The 15,699-nt window shown below is 40.3% G+C and overlaps 1 long non-coding RNA gene across 1 annotated transcript; it reads left to right on the top strand.

Moving 5' to 3' along the window:
- Positions 1 to 985: 985 nt before the first annotated feature.
- Positions 986 to 14,514, top strand: LOC109144818. Its single transcript, XR_002045819.3, has 4 exons — positions 986 to 2,304; positions 10,393 to 10,524; positions 13,273 to 13,389; positions 14,381 to 14,514. It is a non-coding gene; the product is annotated as an uncharacterized LOC109144818 (long non-coding RNA).
- The last annotated feature ends 1,185 nt before the right edge of the window (positions 14,515 to 15,699 follow it).

The raw sequence follows: 15,699 nt of genomic DNA, 5'->3' as shown, positions 1-15,699 counted from the left end.
ATCAACATATTTACTTCCATTCCCTCTTTTTTCTTTTCTTTTCAAATGACATTTTTCTTTTCAGTGTAAATTTTACACCTTAAATTTTGGACTTTTGCCCAATGAACTCCCCTTGAAATGTGTCACCTTGAAGCTCTTCATCCACTGCCAACTCTCAACTCTCCCTTGCTAGATTGCCCAGTTTTCCAAGTCCTAGATCCCTCTAGGAATTCCAAGACCCCTCTATCCTTTCTTTGCAGTTCTTGTAAAGTTCATTAGTGGGAAAGCAGGGAGAAATATACACGTGGCTAGATTGCATCCAAAGCCAGCTTCTCTCTGGAATGACAACAGCCGGGTTTATACAGTGCTGGGGCCAAGCAAACAAACTTTGCTAGAATCTTGCTGCACACAAGTGTTCATGCCTTGAACTACCACTGGCTGCCAGGCTCATTGGTTCTGCTGGAGAGCCATATAAGGATGATTATCCATGTTCTAGAGCTGAGCTGGCTTCTTTCACTGGCTGTGGGAGCTAGTACATTATTATGGAAAAATGAGAAATGAAGGAGGTGTTGCCTAGACATCTGAGTTGAGCCTGCTATCATGAAAGTTAGATTTGGAAGCAGCAGTATTACCTCCATTGTTATCAGCCAAAGATGGGGTTGGATTCTTCTGTTTTTCTGAAGTTTCCTAACCCCACAGATCTGGGTGATGAGGAGTAGGCAGCCTAAGTGTAGATGTCAAAGGTTTATGTACAGTATCAGTAGTTTCTAGATTGTTAAAAGTCTTACCCTGTGGTATCTCTGTACCCAGATATCATCTTGGTGTTTGTGCATCTGATGCCTTAAGAGGCCTCCTAGACACAGAGACTGCACAGGAGTAAAAGAATAAAATAGGTATTTATTTGAAAGGCCTTCAAAGGTACCCCCTGGGAGCCACAGGCTATTGCCAAAAATGGACCCCAAGATGGACGAGAGGTCATGAGTTCTTCACACTTTTATAAGTTTGGTTCATTTACATATTGGTTCATTTGGTTCATTCTCCAATTAAAGCTTCAGTTCAATGATGTAATTTCCCCTCTGCTGGCCCCCCTTAGAGGCTCTTTGGATTATACTTTTTGGGCCTAGGATGTTCTGGGTGACCTTGGAGAGCAAGCTTGGAGAGGCTTTGTTATGTCTACCTAGCACAAGTGAGCAGAAATTAGCAAGCTACAAGAAACCTCAGAGTTACACTCTAAGCAGTACAGAATCAGGAAAATATAAAAGTTAAAATCTAGGCATCACATCAGTGAGATCATTTACAGGAAAATCTTCCTTGAACTTGTCCTAGCACCTGTTCTGGCCATGTAATTGTGTTAAAAGCAGGTCCCAAAGTATGATCAGAAGCTAGTATCAGCAAAAAACTTGATAAACAGCAATAATAGAAAGAAAAAACATATATAAGATGAAAAACTGTCCACCAACATGTGCATACTTCAGAAACAATAAAAAATACATTTAATTTCAGCCCTCAAGTATTCACACAATGCTAAACCATAATTATTCTGTGCACTGTTTACAGTGAAGAGAAGTGGAGAGAAATAGAGGGACAACCCCATTTAGTGATAAGGGAGTGTGTAGCTGTGAATAAACTGTGCTGACAGTCTTCTAGCTAGATCAGGATTCATTTTCCTGAACAGTTTTGGGACAGAATAAATAAGTGAGGCTGTGTACTACAGGGACTGTTATCTCTTGTGTAAAGAAGACACCATGGACACTTAACACCATGCAACAGGAGAAAGATATCTTCAAATATTGATATAATTATGTGTTCTCTACCTCCAGAGGTGTTGATTCCCTAAGCCATGAGTTCATACATGACTGGTAACAAGCTTTGTAGCGATGCCATGATCTGTGGTGTGTCAGCTAGGAGACACTGACACCAATGAGAATTCTGCTGTTACCAGTCCCAGTGATGATATGAAAGTTAAATCCCAGGTTTTTTAGCTACTGTTTAAGCCTGTTTGCTAAAAGTTATAAAACAACCCTGGTATTTTAATGTCTCATGGAGACATAGTGCTTGAGATACCAGAACTATGGTGCACAGCTTTGCCTCTCCTGGAAGAGTGTTGTTACCACCAGCAGTGACAGTATGTTATTTACAAAGCCCAGCTTTTTTGTGAACTCCTGTATTATTCACAGATCTGTGGCAGCCCTGGTCCAGCGGCAGCGAGTCACAGAGGACATGCGTGTTGTGTTTCATAGTGAAAGTGTGGCCGAGCTGGAGCTGGACATCCTCTGTGGTGCATCAGCTGAACTGCTCTGAAGGAGGGAGATTATACACAACAGGGTAAGACTTCACAGTTCGTCAGTTTAATCCTAAAGCAGATGGATTTTAAAGACTTGAGGACTAATTGTCTTAAGTTTTGGTTCCAAGAGAAATCATGCAAGGCCCTAGGTACTTAGCAGCTGGGAATTGAAGTGCCACAGCTGCAGGATGAAAGGCGCTGAAGTAGGACAACTCACTGATGGCTTCAGATTTGTTCTAGAAGTTTTGAAGGGATAACTTTGTTTGCACAGACTGCATGCCAGATCAGGTATTTACTGTCCTCTTAAGCACTGGTACTGGATGAGGAATAACTTAGAGAAGCAGTATAAAGTGTCATCAGTGTGAATCATGTGTTGGGTGCTCCAGCCAACTGGGCAGAAATGTAATTTCCTCCCTGATACCGATCGGCTTTCTTTTCTCATGTGCTGTAGTAGCCCAATATTAATAACACAGCACGGGAGCCTCACAAGACAGCAAACAGATTGAGTAACCTTAACAAATGAGTACACAACCCACCAGAAATCACAGCAGAGTTTGGGTATAGTAGTTTCAATACTCTGATGTGATAAAATAAGGCTGAGACTTTGTGTCAGCTGATCAACTGACATAAATTATATTATATATTATGTGATATATTATATAATATGTAATATTATTATATATTTATTATAATTATTTCAGCTTCATTTAGCCTTTTCACTGTTACCAGTTCTAGAACCATAGGGATAATTGTATCTTAAGAAAACAAGTAAACTTCTCCATGTTTGACAAACTGAGATCTCTGTTGAAATGAAAGTCCTTTTCAAATCAATCACATTTCTAAACATGAGGTGGTGGCTGATAACATGCTTACAAAAAGCCTTTTAAAGTTGTCTGGCAGATCTAGCCCCAACTCATTCAACTATAAGAAAGCAAATGGGCTGCAAAGAAAACCCACTCAAAAAATTTCCCAGCAGGAACTTTGGTTACTACCCAGTGTGAGTTACAAATTAGGTAATAGGAAAAGCAAAGAAATAGCAGGCTTTAATAATGTTAGGCTTAAGTTAGTATTAGTCCACTTCTTACTGGAATCACAAAACCTTAGCACAGCTTACTCAGATAAGTTGAGCTACATGAGAACATAGGTTTCAGAACGTTGTTTAAGTCACATTGTTCTGTGATCTCTCTCTAAAAATTATAACTCTCAGGGTCTTCAGCAGGCTGACAAAGGTAAGGTACTTTTTAAAGGATCAGAACTCGAATAGACTAGCAAAACTGATTTAAAGACTGACCTGCTTAAATATGAATGTTAATTCTTGGGTATAAGTAGACTGCATTTAGCGTTCCTTACCACCTCCAAAGCTTTTATAATAAAATAAACACTGCTGACTTAAATCATGAATATCCAAGAGTGACAGACTTGGCAGGAAAGGCAGACCTCACTGAAAGCTATGAGAATCTTCTTGTGCATGCACAGCTTTTCAGGGATTTGTCCAGTTTATGCATTAATGCACTGTATCATTTTGGTCATGCTTGCTTGCTCCTACACACCTCCTCCCCTAAATGAAGGCAGTGTGCTGCTACTGCTGCATCTTTCAGAGACCACAGAACTTGCAGGCAGAGCTGAGCCACAGTCTCTTTGCAGATGACTCTCTTCACCAGGACACCACTACCTCTGTGTTGGAAGCTCCCACCAGGGAGCAGAGCTAGCAAAGGGGCTCCTCAGACTCACCCAGGCAAAGGCATCTGCGTGCAGCTGGTTTGAAACTGGACTGTGCTAACCTTGGAGATTTTACGCCAGAACAGATTGAGCAGTGCTCACTTATTTGACTGCACCTGGTGACGAGCTGGATGGGACCCTTGTGCCAGTGGGTGGTTACAAGTAGGGACCCACAGTAACATCTTCAGGTGACAAAGCTGGGGCCAGAAGAGTGCCACTGCCAGTGCTCTCAGCCTAGGGGTGGTGACTCTGTGTCTATGCACTCACCTACCATGTAAAAGTACATGCTTAAATCAATTTCAGTTTCCTGTTCTTCAGTGTTCTGAGCCTTCCTATCAGCTATTATTTTAAACAACTGTAAGTGCAGTAAACAGCAGCTTTCTAGGGTTTGTACCACATTCATCAGATTAACCACTTTTAAACTGTTTCCTTTAAAGTAAAGCACCAGCTATTATATTGCCTTGATTTAAGGCAGCAAGACTGAGCCCTTGGGTAAATAAGGGTGGTTTAGTACTTTACTACTTTGAGAAACAGGCCGCAATACCTGGTGGTTTGCTGAGTTGGCATTATTGGCATGAATGTATATATGATCATGTCACCTGAGTGACATGGACACAACGGGATGGAGGTGAGCAACTTTAGCCATGTACTCTGGGTTTATAGCAGAGCAGCTCAGATAATGCCAGCAGAGAGATGGATCCCACAAATTCTTCCTCCATGTGGCCTGCTTTTCTGTCCCAATACAGCCTCTTTGGGCAATACTGGACATGCTTTTGAATACTCTGGAGTGATTAATCCCACCAAATTTTGACTGTCTGACACTTTAACCCAGCAAAGATTTTAGCAAAGGGTTGCCATTTTAATGGAGAACAAAATATAGTTATCAACCACAACATCTACTGAGATATAGGGAGAAATAACAAGACCATTAACCACTTCATTCACACAGAAGAATATTTAGAAGCTCCCCCAAAGTAATTTGATGGCTCCTTTGTACCCTTTTTTCCTGCAGTATGATCTTTCTGTCTTTTAAGACTGGAATAGATTTGCTGTCCTGGATAAAAACTTCTGCCCCATGTCTTCCTAGTATACAAGTTTAGTACAATACAAACCTTGGCTTTGTGCAGTCCTGGCACCTATATAGAGGATATCTTTTCTAATGGATGTCTTTTCCTAATGTAGTTGTCTCTACAATATTGTCTGTATGATGATAATAAAAGCAATTAGCTGGCCTTAAGCTTCATGGGTGACTACCTGATGAGGGGAAATTTTGGAATTAAAAAAACTCCACGGGTTAATTTCACACTCAGGATTTCTCCACATGAGAGGCTTTCCAGTGAAATGAGATGCTTCTCTTAACTGCTTCACATTATCTTCTCTGGAATAAGTAGAGATAAAGAAGCACTAGACTTTTATCTTGCTGTAAGTCATTGTTTTGTTGTGGTGGTGATTTCTTTGCAAGTATTCCCTCAGTGCTGTGAGTTAGAACTTGGTGTTCCTTGGGTCTGATGTGGGACACAGGGCATTTTGGGATTGTATCACTGGAATTAGAAGCATATTTTGTGATTGGTCACTGTAAATCTACATTTTCTGTGTCCTCTAACATAAGTGTAAAAGTACCATGATTTGTCTTTTGCCACAAGAGCTCATTGCTGTCTGACTGTTGATTTGTGGCTCAGGACAAAAAGGTGATTGATGTGGATAGATACCCTACTCCTGAGCAGCAGCATCTTCCAGTTTATCTGTACTGGACGTTGCCAAATCAAAGGTCTGGAAGGGACCTCAGAGTCTTGACTCAAGCCTTCTAGAGCCCTGCACTAGGGAAAACTCCAGGGCAGCAGAGTAAGGAAGCAAAAAGTAGGAACTGTTAATTATCTCTGAAAAGCTTCACATTGAATATGGCTCTTGCCAACACCAGGGAATGCAAGAATAGAAATACTTTTGTGGTAGATCAGGTCAAAGGTCTGGCTAGCTCAACACTGTGTATCTAAGATGTTGAAAAAGGCCTTATATGGAATTTCTCCTCCAATGGAGACAGTATGCAGACTACCTTTTAAAATTACATCAATAGGTCTATTTTTCATTAACTTTGTCATTCCTTTTTAATACTGTTTAATTTTTTTCACCTGCCGAATATCCTTTGCCATTAAGGTTCATCATTCAGTTCTGAATGGAAAAAAAACCCCTTTCATTTTCTTCATTAGAAATTAGAGCTCTGAAGCCCTTTGACTATTGAATTGGTAAAAATAGGGAAAGACTGTTCCCTGCTCACCTTTTGCAAACCATTTGGAAGCTGAAAGTTCCCGTAGGATTTAGTCTGCCATCATATGGGAGCCACTCCATGCATTTATCGTTCTGACAGTTTTCTCCTTCCTTCCTGTGCTCTTTGTGAAAGTGAGTGATCAGAATTATGTGCTATAGTCAAGATGGGAATGCATGATAGATTTTTACAACTGTATGACCTTTTTTACTGTTATTTTCCTCTGCTCCCTTTCTCACAATGCTTAATATGCAATTCAGTCTTTTTGAACATGAAAAATTGCTCCAAATCCACTTTCCTGTATGGAAATAGCTAATTTATGTCCCATCACTATGTATCTATAGTTCATATAATCAATGTTACATTGTAGCAGTGTATCTGCTTCACATTGTATGTATTCACACTGTTTCATGTGCTATTTTGTCACCAATCAAAATACAAGAAGAATCCTTGTTGCACATCTTCACAGTCAGCTTTACTCTGAACACATTGCTCTGCAGACATTGCAACCTCACTCTCTAACCTTTTGCTTCATAACTTTTAAACATATTTTAAACATTAAACATTTTAAACAACTTTTAAACATTAAACAACAGATAAAAGCCCTAGCATAGATTTCCATAGTAGGATCTCGTAACCAACCTCTGTTGCTAAACCTGGCCATGTCTTCCTGGATTTTATTCCCACCTTTTAACTGATGTGTGTGTAAGTTCATTAGGACACCTCCTTTCTTCTCAGGAGGCTTAGCTTCTTTGAGAAGCTTGCTGAAAACTTTGGCAATCAAAGTATATTATATCAAATAAATCACTCTTCTTTACATGCCCACTGACTTTTAAAAAGGCCCTAATAAACTGGTAACTCAAAAATTCCATTTATAATAAGCACCTCAATCTTTCCCCAGTGTGTCATACTTTGGCTTTATTTCTGTTAAATGTATTCATCATCTTAGTTCCTACGGATTTACCTTGTACAGGCAGGGGAGGGGATTTTGCAGCAGAATTGGGATGACCAGTGATGGCTGAATGACTTCAGACTGTCTTTTTTCTAGAAGTAAGGACATGGGAAAATCACAGTGTTCAAAAGTTTGCCAACATGACGGAAACCTTTCCTTGAACACAAAAAGCCCAACCCTATGTCACCATTGTTGAAGAATCTACAGCAGGACTGTAGGTTTTCTCCTGAGAAATTGTAATCTAGTGCCCTGCAACTCAAGGTTGCCCAACAGAGGTTTGAAGACTTTCAGTACAGGCTGAGCAGCCCACAAGATGCTCTCCTGAACAGCAGTTGCCAGCAGCACACAATCTGAAATACCTGGCACAGCTGCCATGAAGAGGGAACAAGTTTTTAAAATACTGTTTGGAAATTGTAAGTTGCAAAGCTTTAGTTTTGTGTTCTCTGCTTATCCATGTGAGTGTTAAAATGGGATAGTGCACACCAGGTGCAAGGGGCTCTGCATGATGAATCACAGGGATCATTTTGCAGCCTGTGTGTGCTTTCAGGACACCTCAGTGCTGTTTACCTGTAGCACAGAGTGGATGATCTGTGCGAGAGCCTTCATCAACAGGCCCAGAAAGGTTTCCTGTGCATTGTCCAGATTTTTTCCCTCAGTAAGATCTTACTCTTCTATTTCAAACTTCACACTCAGTGTGAATGCTTCACCTTTCAAAATTATTTATTTTCATTATTTATGTTGTGAATTTTAGAAACAGCTGATGAGAAAAAAGTAGGAGATGCTTAATCAGTAAACAAGACATAGCTTCACTAAGTAGGTAAAATAAGGTTCTGTTGTCCCTGAGGTGCATCAAAACAGATATCACCAAAGATGCATACACACATTTTTGAGGTTATTTTGTACTACGATAAGAGGTAAGTTAAGGTGGTTGGGCTTAGGGCCTTGGTGAACAGTCTTTCTTACTGGGGATCTCCATGTATTGAAGGTCTGAATCAGATTCATAGCACCTTTGGGAGCACTTTGGTCTCTGTCAGACTGAGGCAAAGAGGTGGCAAAGCTTTTGATGCCATGAAGGTTCTTTGCCTTTTCTTTTATACCCCTTTTATATAATTCTTAATAACTTTTGTATTCTTAGTGGTTTTTAGCCTACATTCTTAGACTTATTTGTCAAGCTGGGAGACTAAACGTCTTAGAAGCTTTGTAGTTAGGGATCAGAAAGGCCCAGACCCCAAGGTCCTCTCCAGAACACATTTTGTAAACTGAGATAGAACCATGCAGGGGAAGGTTCCCTGGGGAGGTGGGCTCATTCAAGCTTCTCACTGGAGAATCTTTGATAGATATGCTAATTAGTAAGACCTATAATGTTATGCCAGATCTTTTGGGGGTGGGCATTGTGGTGTGCATTTCGGCGCATTCCACCTGGATGTGGTGCACCTAAGGATCCTTAAAATAAGTACCAAGGTAAAATCCCTTTTTCCCTTCTAACCGTGTTTGATTCTTGATTTTAAGACCTAGAAAAGGCATCACTTTGAGTGACTATTTTAACAGTAATGACCTATTGATAATGCCCCTGTGCTATCACGCTCTCTCCATAGCCGCTAATTGCCCTCCTTGTTATGGCCAGAATGTGCTCTGTTATCTTGCAGTTGTTTTCTGGCAGCTGCCAGGTCAGATTGAAACCCTCTTTCTTTCTTTAAGCACTTCTATACATTTCTCTCTTTGCTCTTACACCTTTGACTTCCACTTGTCCTTCACTTTCTCTAGTCTGAGAAACATTCCATGTATCAGAGAGTTGTAGACTCCCAGGAGATCCCTGAACTTTATTTCACCTTTTACTTTTCAGTTCACATAAAAAACTGTGAAATGGTTAAGCCTGATGCCTCAAAGGGAGGTTACAGGTGCTGAATTGGCAAAACTAAAAAGGGCGGTTCACGGGTTTCAGGTTCGTTTTCTTTGTTGTTTTTATTTTTTCCTTTCATCCCCATCAATGATCTATGGTGCTGTTCAAAATCTTGGGACATTTTGGAGATATGACTTTGTCCAAATTCTCTCAGAGGTTTGTTACCACAGATAGTCTTCTCTGTCCCCTCAAAATACTGAGGTTCATGCTGGGTCACTGGCATGGGAATGGAGAAGGGGTGACCCTACCTTGCTGTGAGAAACTTCACAGCAGCACTTGCCCTTTGGTGCACCACTCTGGCTGTTCTGCACTCAGGAATAATCATGGCAGGTCTGTGCTTTGCACTTCACAAGTGCATTGCTTGCTTCTATTTTGGATGTGACCACCACACAAAACTTTAAAATGCAATGGTGAAGGCCAAAACACTTAGGGCTCCTGCTCATGTAGGAAGGGGAAAGGAAGAAAAATTCATTTTTGGCTGTTGTCAAATAAAAGAAAAAAACAATTTGGAAACAAATAAAGTAATAAATTTGGGACAAGGAAGAAAGCTACTAAAAATTTAGCTTCCCTCCCTTCCCCCCTTGTCATCACTGAACTAATCGATAAAAAAGAAAGAAAATGGATGATGTTAAAATCTAAGACTGATTCCTGTTTCAATAAAATTGCTCCAAAACATTACTCAGAATTAACAGGAGGAAGCAAAAAGCCAGCACTAATTTTTGGTGTTAATACCTTCCTCATCAAATCATACATTAGATAATCATACATGGGTTGTTCTTGATAAACTTAAATTTTAGTTAAGAAACCCAAAAAACTATTTGATATTATGAGGACCAGAATAAGTGGCATGGGGAACTGAGGTCACTGTTGAAAAAGAGAAGCCCGCTGAGTGGCAAATCCACACATGATGGGTTATGCATTTGGGGCTTTTTTGGTCAGGGAAATAGGAGCAAGTGGGGGACTTGCTTGACTGTGGTCAAGAAGCCTTTTGAAGACTTGGAGGGAAGCAGTAACATGAGGATGGCAAGGAGCCGGGGAGAAACAAAACTCCCAGCTGGGCTGTCGGTGACCTGAATGCTCAGGCAGCAGAGAAGCAGGGCCAAGTGCCCAGGTTGGTGTGAGCAGAAAGCATGTCACTGTTCTGGGAGACAGAGAATGCCTTCTTGTGCTCTTGGAAGGCATCATGGTCTCCTTCATGTCCTAAACTCTCCCCATGTCACTGCCAGAGCAGATTGTCAGGAAACTCTGTAGCCTGGCCAGGTGCTGAGAATTTCTGATCTTGTTTGTTGTTTTCAAAGGTCTTCGAATCACCCTGTAAATCATCTTCTCGTGCAATGTTCAGCTTCAAAACTACTTTCTGTTTTCTACTCCATCGTTTCCAATAGTCAAGGGGTTCAAGTCTGGAAGATGTGTCCATCAGAAGAGATAAGGTAGGAAAAACGTTCTTATGGGCTAGCAAGGCAATGAGTCAAGGACTTAGGAATGCACAAAGGCAGAAGAGATGAGCATAAATAGACAGACCATCTAAATGCCAATGTGTTAGAGCAGGATAAACAGAGCAGCCAGAAAGCAAGGAGCATCAAAATACTCTGGTCACAGTCTTTTCTCTCTGTGCAGGTGCCTCACTGCTCATTGGGTATCAAGCTCTCTAAAATAAGTCCTGTATGAACCCATTCAAATGACTAGAAAAGTAAACATAACCTGGTTAACTATACTGTAAACTCTGAGTGCAGAGTGAATTCATCCTGATGCATGTGCCTATTTGTTTTTACATTATTGAAATGAAAGACAATCCAATATTAAGCAGGTAACCAAAGAAAGGATTTAGAGAGTGACAGATGATGTCTTAAAGGCAGTAACAGTGGCTGAACAGCCAAGAGGCCATCCCTTTGCTGCTGTGGACTTGCGTAGCTCTACTTCTACTAAGCATCAGTTTTTGCACAACAAAAGAAAAAAAGGCTCAGGATAAAGGGAGAGGTTTGGTTTATTCCTGCTGGTAGCCTCACTGATAACGTGTGTTTGCTTAGTCCACTAGGCTGCACTTATTACCTTTAAATGTATTCTTAACATGCAAAATAACAATACCTGCAACATTGGAAGGAATCAATAGAAGTTTACTGGATTAAGAGGATGACTGCTCCAGCCAACACACGACAGCAATTGCTCACGTTGTCTAGGAGTTGCAAGTCCCTTTTCCACTGGGTCAGGTATCATTGGGAATTAACAGACAAGAAAGGGTGTAGCAGCAGCAGTACATTATGCTAACCCACAGAGTCTGAGTTAGTATCACTGAGGTGATGGAGGACATTGGAGCTCGCAGTATTGATGACAGAAGTTTGAGGCATCCAGTGCCAATATAAACCATCCTGGTTTTTACTGACAGCTGCTTTTCTTTATTTCCAGAGAAGCGTTTCCAAGACACAAGATTTGTATCTTGCTGCTACATGCCTTCTACACACAGTGCTTAAGAGATAATCCCCAATGCACTGTAGTATATGAAGCAATAAATGGCTGCTGAGATTAACAGACTGAGCAAAGCTGAAGCATTTAATCAATCTGCAAAAAGTACTCATTGCCAGAATACTGCAGGCAAGAGAATTTGTTCCTCATATACAACCAACCTTAACAGGGAGCAGCAAAATTTCTATTCACCGGTGAGGACTTGAACTGCTGAGCTTCCCTCTTTCTTAATAGGACACCTCAGTATGGAGTGGAGAGGAGGGGACCAACTGCAGTCATAACCAAGCAGGAAACATATACAGATTTAGACCTGACTGGGGAAACGTGGCCAAGGGTTTCAATGCTTTACGTTGAATGTATATCGTCCTATTTCTTTGTGCCATGATCCTTTTATTTAGGCAGAAGAATAAGAACAAGTATTAGAGCCTCTTCTGGTATAAGAAAGAACAGAATCCAAGGAGACTTTGGATCTTATTGATCCAGCCCAGCTTGGATACAATTTATAGCAGCTGCCAGACTGCTGCAATTTACATCAGTGCTTTAAAGTTCTTATCTGTGCGTCAGCAGGGATTACTGGAATGAGGTTTACTCTGACAGACCTTGATGGACACCTCACAGCATCTTGGTGGTAAGGAGCTCCTGTCCAACAGGGAGCTCTTGAATGAACACAGAACCTGTGCATGCCTTACCAGCACAGGGGTCAGTGCTCAGGCTTTCTCACTTCAAAAGTTGTCTGTAGGCCTCCAGTTTCCCATACAAACACTTTCAGTGGCCTCAGAGGCACATTCACTTGCCTCAGAGGACATCACACTCCTCTTTCTGGTCTGAGACACCGAAACAATCTATAGAGTTCAGCAAGTCCCTCTCAAAAGGAATTAATATTTCATGTTAATGATTAATATGAAGATGTGAGCCCTGATGGGGCAGAAAGAAGATGGAAATGCCATTGCCTACACCTCCTGTCTTCACTCACGTGTTCATCTCTATCCTTATACTACATGTCTATTTGTACTTTCCAATATCTGATCAAATGGGGAGCTATAATTTTCACAGTAAAACCGGTTAGTTTTTATTTAAACCTGGCCTGAGAAATGCTGGTGCAACGCTTGGATGCTCTGAGAAATGTTGGTACTGCATGCCATCTCACATGGGACTCCTAACTAATTTCTGTTTGCATCTTTTCCCTAGATACCATATGAGATTAGATATCAGGAAAAATTTGTTCACTGAAAGGGTAATCGAGCATTGGAACAGGCTGCCCAGAGAAGTGGTGCAGTCGCCATCGCTGAAGGTGTTAAAAAATGTGTAGATGTGGCACTTAGAGGTAGAATTTAGTGGTGGACTTGACCGTGCTAGGTTGATGATTAGATTTAATGATCTTAAAGGTCTTTTCCAACCTTAAGGATTACATGATTCCAGGGTATTGTAGCTGGTTGTCCCAATTTTATGTGTCCCCTATCACAGTCTCTTCCAGCCCTTCTTCATAATTTTCAGGTCAGTGTAAAATTTCCAGAAAAGTCATACATGTTAAAGGGAATATATCGTCAGTGGTCACTTGAAAGTCTTCTCCTACGTGACCAGCTGATGCTTGCTAAGGTTGTGTGAGAATGCAAATGAAGGAGCATCCTTGCCTTACGCTCAGGTGTTTCAAAAAGCAGATCAATAGATTCGACTGGATCTGAATCAGGTTTCTAATGTTAATCTTTCCAACTTCACAGAGAAGAGAAAACTAGAAAAGCACAATAAAGAAGGTGGAGGCTGTTCATTTGTAAGGACCTTGAAAATAAGCAAACAGACAATAAGCAAAACCAGATCTACCTTTCCATAAATCCAAGGTAATCTGCTTTTCTCTAGTATCTTTTAAATGAATTCTCATTGGTTTACAGATGGGGTTGTGGCATTTAAGGGGATAATGATACAAGCCCACATTTATCATTCTTCACCCATCTGACAGATGCCCAACAGTGTCCTTAGGATGTTCTTATTTTTGAAGTCCATATGACTGAAATATGCATTCACTTTCAGTCTATAATGTTGTAAAGTCATTAGGACTTTTGATGAGTGCAATTAAGGAATTATTTATTAGAACAATACACTGACTAAAGTGAACTATACATTTTTAGAAAATTGACCTCATGAGTTAAATGGGAGGAGAGACTTTCTTAAGGCTTTGCCCTGGGTTTCACTGAGATGGGCTTTATTCTGAGGAGACCCTCCAGATTTTATTCACATCAGCATAAAAGTGGAGTAAGCACAGTGTCAGGTGCTTTATGTATCTGTAGAATATGCTCTCCAAAAACATTTCCAAAGCAGGAGGAACTCTAGATATACTTGTCTTTCATGAATGTAGGGAAGTTGGAATAGTTGTGAGTTTTATCTCTTTTGCATAAGAAACATGTGAAAGTCTTTGGGAGTTTTCCAGTGCCAATTAATTTAATCAGTCCTTATCACTCCCAGTTCTGAGCCTTTTAAGGAACTGGTTTGAGCAGTTGTCACTGCTAACTTGAAATGGCCTGATGTTACAGTATTATACTTTCTAGTTTTGAAAAATAGTTTAGGACTATAGCCACGTTTTAGACATGTATTTTACAGGCTTTCTGAAAACTCTGTCATCAAAATTTATGTATGTTCCTGTGAGAACTTAAGGGATGGAAAATGTCATGCTACTGTAAAGAAACAGATTTTGACAGTGACAATCCATAACTAATTTGAAGGAATCTTACCAATTAGTTTGAACTCAAGGTTGGCCTGCCTTAAAATTATTTTGCTATGAAAAGAAATGTGTTTTTCTTCTTAAAATCACATTTAACCTTTTTTCTTTTTTAGAAAAGAACATCAGCTACTTTTTCTCTGAAAAGCAGAAAAAGCTGTAACACAGTAACCATTTAAATGCATTATATTTGAAGTGCTGTTACAACAAGAAAAGCTGTCCATGTGGAGAAAACAAATTAGCAAATGTGAATCCGTTCCAATTCCTTATATTGTTAAATAAAGCTATTTCAGATAAGACCGTATCCCTGTTTCTAGAGTACTGTTGACTTCACTGATTACATTGCAGATATTAATGAAAAAAACTCCAAAGTAAACCACATCATCATGTTCTTTTGGCGTGTGATCCATAAAAAGTGTAGAAGGGGGAAACTATTATTCCTCTTGACTTCAGTGGGGAGGGGAATAGTGTGCGTAAAAGGATAGATACCAGTGTCAGAACTGAGATCACTCAGTCCTTTTCCATGCATTTAAAGGACAGACTGGCCTCCTGACAAAGACATTTTCTGTTTTCTGTAAACTGTACTTAAATACCTACAGCACAAGAAGTGGTTTTGTTACTGCCATATGCAGAAATTGACAACACAGTAAAATCAGTGTGAAGCTCACTGCAGCCAGAATAATGACATTTTATTCTGACTATGTATTAGCATTTTTATGCCTACTTTGCAAAAGATGTAAAACAGCAGGTACAGGGTGACTCAGGCACCAGAGCTATTTCCCAATTAGCTGATTTTATTAATTCCATGAACTAAGAGCATGTCTCGTTCTGTGCTACTGCAGGTGTTTTTCAATAGGGGTTTACTCTGACACACTTACTCTAATGTCAACTTTTAAACAACCAAAACACATATTTCCCAGTTCTTTTCAGGTATATACATATGACCATCTAATTGCTCCATGAAGAGCTTTTTGTAATCTAAACTTTCTTTAGCTTGAGGGCCTTTCTTCTTGACCTGCTGTTTTCTGAGACTAAATAATTCCCTTCTTTCATTTGTGCTGTCAGTTTGATAGTATTTATAAAGCCTGCTTGTTCCTCTCTTGAGTATTCACTATGCTAGATAGTACAAAATTTGTCTTCTACATTCTCCGCGTAGTACAAATTTATTTTACAGGTGGTTGTGATTTAACTTCAGCTGGCAACTCAGCCCCACAGAGCTTCTCACTCAGTCCCCTACCAGCAGCATGGGGTGGAAAATCAGAAGGATAAAAGTGAGAAAACTCATTGGCTGAGATAAAGACAATTTAATAGATAAAGCAAAAGCCACATGCACAAGCAAAGCAGAACGAGGAATTAATTCACCACTTCCCATGGGCAGGCAGGTGTTCAACCATCCCCAGGGAAGCTGGGCTCCATCACATGTAATAGTGACTCA

Source organism: Corvus cornix, chromosome 2, assembly GCF_000738735.6.
Source record: "Corvus cornix cornix isolate S_Up_H32 chromosome 2, ASM73873v5, whole genome shotgun sequence".
Classification (NCBI taxonomy): Eukaryota; Metazoa; Chordata; class Aves; order Passeriformes; family Corvidae; genus Corvus; species Corvus cornix.
Note: the sequence above shows the minus strand (reverse complement) of the source record. Positions and strands in the feature narration are given on the sequence as shown.